Below are 6,553 nucleotides of genomic sequence, written 5' to 3'. Positions count from 1 at the left end.
TTGGAAAAGGGCCGATCGGGTAACGCCAAGGTAGTTGAGCTTGTGCCGCGGTGTGCCAAGCTCTTAAGTAGCCGAGGGAATCAAGGCAAGGGGAGGGTCTACTGGTTGCAGCTTGACCCGACCCTTGACTTGAGAAGAAAACAATCAAACTTAAGAGTATTTGTGGAGAAAGTTAGAGGAACGCTTAATTGATTCTATTTCCCAAAATGAAGCTTACAAGCAAAATATCTAAGGGAAACTATGATGGGTTTCCCCTAGCCCAAGTCTTGGACAAACCCCAAGACCGAATACAAAGAGACAAGGTCCCTCCCAAGCCACTAAGGCCGAAATACAACAAGTGCTAAGATGCAAGATAAAAGATGTAAGATGGTCAAAAGAGCCTCATTCCCTCTTATTTATAGTGCTCCCCAAGTGGCCCAAGAGTGGCCAAGGCATAGGGGTCTTCATGGCATGAGGAGGGCCAAAGGCTTGGCCAAGGCATGGGCAAGCCTTGGACATAGGCTGTTGGCCCGGCTGGGGCCTTGGCAGGGGGCTGGCAGGCCTATGGCACGGCCTGGGGGCTGTGGCAGGGCGCCTGGGCGCGGCAGGCTGGCTGGCACCGCGCCTGGGCGCGTGCCAGGGCGCCTGGGCGCGCGGCAGGGCGCCTGGGCGCGCGGCAGGGCGCCAGGGGGTGTGGCAGGGGCGCGGCAGGGCGCCAGGGGGCGCGGCAGGGCGCCAGGGGGCGCGGCAGGGGCGCGGCAGGCGCGCGTGGGCGCGGCAGGCGTGCGGCAGGGCGCGGCACGGGCGCCGAGGCGCGGCAGGCGTGCGGCAGGGCGCGGCACGGGCGCCGAGGCGCGGCAGGCGGCGTGCGCAGGGGCGGTCGGGCGCGCGTGGGCGCGCGCGCAGGTCCGGTCGGGCGCGCGTGGGCGCTCGCGCAGGCGGCGCGCAGGGACGGTCGGGCGCGCCTGGGCGCGCGCGCAAGCGGCGAGGTTCGCTGGGCCGAACCTCGCCCGGGCATGCTGGCGGGCGCGCGGCCGGGCGCGCGGGCGGGCGCGCGGGCGGGCGCGCGGCCTGGCGCGCGGGCGGGCGCGCGGGCGGGCGCGCGGGCGGGCGCGCGGGCCCTGCGGTCAGCGGCGAGGTTCGCTGGCCCGAACCTCGCCTGGGCGTGCAGGCGCGCGCCTGGGCGCGCGGGCGGGCGGCTGGGCGCGCGGCCTGTGTCCTGGGCGTGCCCAGCCGTGGCCTGAGTGTGGCTGTGGCCTGGGCTCGCCCAGCCATGGCCTGGGCGCGCCCAGCAGTGGGCTGAGGCATGCTTGGGCATGTCTTGGGCGCGCTCGAGCGTGGGCACGGGCGCGGCCTTGGTTGGGCACGGTCATGGGTGAGCTTGGCCGAGTGGAGAAGAGCTTGGCCAAGGCTAGGCCAAGCATGGAGGGGCTTGGCCAAGGCTTGGCCAAGCGTAAATGGGCTTCGGCCAATGCTTTCCAAGCAAAATAGTAAACTCATACCTTGGCATGTCCTTTCGTGGTCCTCCTCTGGGCCGGTATTTCCCCTTGGTTGAAGGCCCCGACGGTGGCGCTTGCGAGGGTCTTCAACACGGCCGCCCGCGCGACGCGCCCATCCGCGCGGGCCAAATGCGCAGAACCGAGCGACCACGCCGCGGCCGCGCGCGCGCCAAGGCACGGGAGCACGACGAAGCGCGCGCCCGAGCGGCCGATCGGCCCAGCGCGCCCGTCCTTGCGCGTCACCGGCCAACGGCCCCGCGCACGCGCGGCGCGCCCGCCCGCGCGGCGCGACCATCCGCGCTGGGCGACGGGCTCGGGCGGAAGGCCCGCCCAGGCAGGACACACCCCCTTACCTCCCCAGCGGGGCATCCTCCGAAGGCCCACCCCAAGGGCTCCAGCGAATCGAGGAGCATTGCACACGGAAACGGCCCGGACGCGAGTCCCGGTCGCACGGGGTGCGCATCCGGAACGTCCGGGACGCGCTTCCCGGGAGGGCCGATGGAGGGAGCCGAAGTGGCGCACGGCCGCCGGGCACGGACGGCCGAAGGCAGCGCCCGTGCGCCGGGAAGTCGGCAGGCGCGTGCCGGCTCCGTCGGGGACGAAATGTGCCGGGCAAGTCCGCCGCGAGGCAACGGTCCTGTGCGGAGTGGAGCGGAAGGCCCGCCGCGGCGGCAGCAGACCCCCCCTCCCTACCACCCCGGCGGGGCATCCGCCCAAAGCCCACCCCAAGCGTTCCAAAGTACCGAGGAGCGTTGCAAACGGGAACGGCCCGGACACGCGACCCGGTCGCACGGGATGCGCGTCCCGGTCGCACGGGTCGCGCGTCCCGGGAGGGCCGACGGACGAAGCCGAAGTGGCGCACGGCCGCCGCGCACGGACGGCCGGCGGCGGCGCCCGTGCGCCGGAAAGTCGTCGGGCGCGCGACGGCTCCGTCGGGGACGAACGGTGCCGGGCACGACCGCCGCGAGGCAACGGACTTGTGCGGAGGGGGGCGGAAGGCCCGCCGCGGCGGCGCCAGCCCCCCCTCCCTACCACCCCGACGGGGCATCCGCCCAAAGCCCACCCCAAGCGTTCCAAAGTACCGAGGAGCGTTGCAAACGGGAACCGCCCGGACACGCGTCCCGGTCGCACGGGATGCGCGTCCCGGTCGCACGGGTCGCGCGTCCCGGGAGGGCCGACGGAGGAAGCCGGCGCACGGCCGCCGCGCGGACGGCCGGCGGGGGCGCCCATGCGCCGGGGCCTCGGCGGGCGCGGGCCGGCTCCCTCGGGGACGAACGGTGCCGGGCCCGCCCGCCGCGAGGCGACGGACTTGTGCGGAGTGGAGCGGAAGTCCCGCCGCGGCAGCAGCAGCCCCCCCTCCCTACCACCCCGGCGGGGCATCCGCCCAAGGCCCACCCCAAGCGTTCCAAAGTACCGAGGAGCGTTGCAAACGGGAACGGCCCGGACACGCGTCCCGGTCTCACGGGATGCGCGTCCCGGTCGCACGGGTCGCGCATCCCGGGAGGGCCGACGGAGGAAGCCGGCGCACGGCCGCCGCGCGGACGGCCGGCGGCGGCGCCCATGCGCCGGGGCCTCGGCGGGCGCGTGCCGGCTCCCTCGGGGACGAACGGTGCCGGGCGCGCCCGCCGCGAGGCGACGGACTTGTGCGGAGTGGAGCGGAAGTCCCGCCGCGGCAGCAGCCGCCCCCCCTCCCTACCACCCCGGCGGGGCATCCGCCCAAAGCCCACCCCAAGCGTTCCAAAGTACCGAGGAGCGTTGCAAACGGGAACGGCCCGGACACGCGTCCCGGTCGCACGGGATGCGCGTCCCGGTCGCACGGGTCGCGCGTCCCGGGAGGACAGACCGAGCAAGCCGAGGTGCCGCTCACGGCCGCCGCGAGGGACGTACGGCGCCGGCGCCCGCGCCCCGTGGCACGGCCTAGAGCGTGCCCCCCTGCCACCCCATCGGGGCATCGGCGCAAAGCCCACCGCGGGGTAGATAACCGAAGGCAACGAGGGACGGTGGATGCACATATCCGAGCAGTGGCGATAGGGCCGGAGGGAGGACCGACAGGGCCGTGAGATTTTAAAGTACCGAGGGAATTTGCAAACCGGGCCCGCCCCTCCCCCCGTCCATCGCACGCCGATCGGGGGTCCGGCGCCCCGCGGGGGGCTGCCGGCATGCGCTCCCGGTGCAGGCATCGACGAGCCGCCCGCGACCTCCACTCGGGTCCGAGCCCCCAAGCGCGGATGCCGAAACGCGCCGGCCGCGGCAGCCCCACCCCTGCCACCCCATCGGGGCATCGGCGCAAGGCCCACCCTGGGGTAGATAACCGAAGGCAACGAGGGACGGTGGATGCACATATCCGAGCAATAGCGATAGGGCCGGAGCGAAGACCGAGGGGGTCGGGGGGTTTTAATGTTCCGAGGGAAGTTGGAAACGGGGCCCGCCCGGACGCCCGTCCCTCGCACGCCGATCGGGGGTCCCGCACCCCGCGGGGGGCTGCCGGCATGCGCCCCTAGTACAAGCATCGACGAGTCGCCCGCGACCTCCACTCGGATCCGGCGGCGCACGCGCGGATGGCGAAACGCGGCGGCCGCGGCTGCAGCCCCCCTACCACCCCGTTGGCGCGTCGGCGCAAAGCCCACCCCGGGGAGGATAACCGAAGGCGACGAGGGACGATGCATGCACATATCCGAGCAAATACCGAGAGGGTCGGGGGGAAGACCGAGAGGCAAGGGGTGTTTAGAGTACCGAGGGAAGTTGCGAAAGGGGCCCGCCCGGACGCTCGCCGCTCGCACGCGGATCGGGGGTCCGGCGTTGCGCGCCGCCGGCCAGCGCGATCCGGCGGGGCGCACGGAGGGCGCCGCCCATCGCCGGAGCTTGCTCGGTCATCTCTGCCGCACGGACACGTAAGCGCCGCCGCGCAAGGTTCGGCCGGCGGGGCGGACGGTTCGCCGCCGCAGGCCTTTCCCGCAGCCGGAACGTGGGCCCGGCGTTGCGCGCCGGCGGGCCGCGCAATCCGCCGGGGCGCACGGCGGGCGCCGCCCGTCGCCGGGGCTTCGCTCGGTCATCTCGGCCGCACGGACACGTGCGCGCAGCCGCGGAAGGTTCGGCCGGCGGGGCGGACGGTTCGCCGACGCAGGCCTCTCCCGCGGCCGGAACGCGGGACCGGCGTTGCGCGCCGGCGGAAGGCGCGATCCGGCAGGGCGCACGGCGGGCGCCGCCCGGGCTTCGCTCGGTCATCTCGGCCGCACGGACACGTGCGCGCCGCCCATCGCCGGGGCTTCGCTCGGTCATCTCGGCCGCGCCGCCACGTGCGCGCCGCCGCGGAAGGCTTGGCCGGCCGGGCGGACGGTTCGCCGCCGCAGGCCTTTCCCGCAGCATGCGCCCCATCGCCCGAACGACCGCGGGACTCCGGTACGGCCTAGCCGTCGGCCGCCCGGCTGCAAGCCGTCGGGGCCGCTCGATCCCCGTCGCGTGCCGGCCGCCGCTCGGGCCAGCCGGCCGGCTGCCGCACGTAACCTCTGACCTCATCAGCGGTCGATCCGCACCGCGCTGGTCTTCGGTGCGGACCCGTCGGGGCCGTGCCGCGCCGGCCGTCGCATCCGGTTCCGCAGGCGCCGCCCGGTTGCCTCCCGCCCTCGTGCGCTCGCGCCGGCCGGGCGACGCGGTGCCCGCGGGACTCGGGCATGGTTGAGCCGTCGGCCGCCCGGCGGCATGCCGCCGCCGCTCCGCGCCGCGTGCCGGCTGCGCTCCTCCCCACGCCCGTCCGCGGGCGGGCCCGCCGCCGCTCGCGCCGGCCGGGCGACGCGGTGCCCGCGGGACTCGGGCATGGTTGAGCCGTCGGCCGCCCGGCGGCATGCCGCCGCCGCTCCGCGCCGCGTGCCGGCTGCGCTCCTCCCCGCGCCCGTCCGCGGGCGGGCCCGCCGCCGCTCGCGCCGGCCGGGCGACGCGGTGCCCGCGGGACTCGGGCACGGTTGAGCCGACGGCCGCCCGGCGGCATGCCGCCGCCGCTCCGCGCCGCGTGCCGGCTGCGCTCCTCCCCGCGCCCGTCCGTGGGCGGGCCCGCCGCCGCTCGGCCTAGCCCCCCGGCTGCCGCACGTAACCTGCGACCTCGTCGGCGCTGGATGCGCGTCGTGACAGTTTTCGGTGGGGCGCCGCAGAGGCGCCGGGGGCCCATGCGACGGGCCAGGGGGCGAACGGAGGGCTCGGTCAGCCCTAACAGGGGACCGGCGACAAAGGAGCGGTCGCGCAAAGCTTCGTAAGGGACCCAGACGACGGGCCGACCGATCCGAAGCACCGCGCACGGACGCGCAGCGGGCCCACGACGGGCCGACACGGAAGGCCCGCCGCCAAGGCCGCAAAACCGACAAAGGAACCCACGGGGACGCACCAGAGCGGGCAAAGCTTTCACCGAACGGGACGGGACCGAGCCCCCGCAACAGGCGAGGGCGACGGATCCGACCAAGTAAGGCCGATCCCGCTCCACGCACGCGCGGCCGCAGGAACTTCGTGAGGGACGGGACGACCGGCCGACCGAACCGAAGCGCCGCGCACGGCCGCCGCGAGGGCCGGCCGGAGGCATAGACCGAGCGCCGCGCCAGCGGAAGGAGCGTGCCGGCTCCGTCGGGGACCACCTGCGCACGGTCCGTCCGAGCGAGCCGACGGACCGGCGCGGAAGGCCCGGCGCCGAGCCCGCAAAACCGACAAAGGAACCCACAGGGACGCACCAAAGCGGCCCAAGATTTCACCGAGATGGGACCGAGCGCACGCAACATGCGATGGCGACGGATCGGACCAAGTAAGGCCGATCCAACTCCGCGCGCGCGCGGCCGCGAGCACTTCGTGAGGGACAGGAAGACCGGCCGACCGAACCGAAGCGCCGCGCACGGCCGCCACAAGGGCCGGCTGGAGGCGTAGACCGAGAGCCGCACCAGCGGAAGGAGCGTGCCGGCTCCGTCGTGGGCCAACTCCGCGGGGCCCATCCGAGCGAGCCGACGGGCCGGCGCGGAAGGCCCGGCCAAACCCGCAAAACCGACAAAGGAACCCACAGGGACGCACCAGAGCGGACAAAGATTTCACCGAACAGGACG

The sequence above is a fragment of the Phoenix dactylifera genome, chromosome 10 (assembly GCF_051530095.1).
Source record: "Phoenix dactylifera cultivar Ajwa chromosome 10, Ajwa_hap1_PhDact_Kaust_v1.1, whole genome shotgun sequence".
In the NCBI taxonomy this organism is placed as follows: domain Eukaryota; kingdom Viridiplantae; phylum Streptophyta; class Magnoliopsida; order Arecales; family Arecaceae; genus Phoenix; species Phoenix dactylifera.
Note: the sequence above shows the minus strand (reverse complement) of the source record.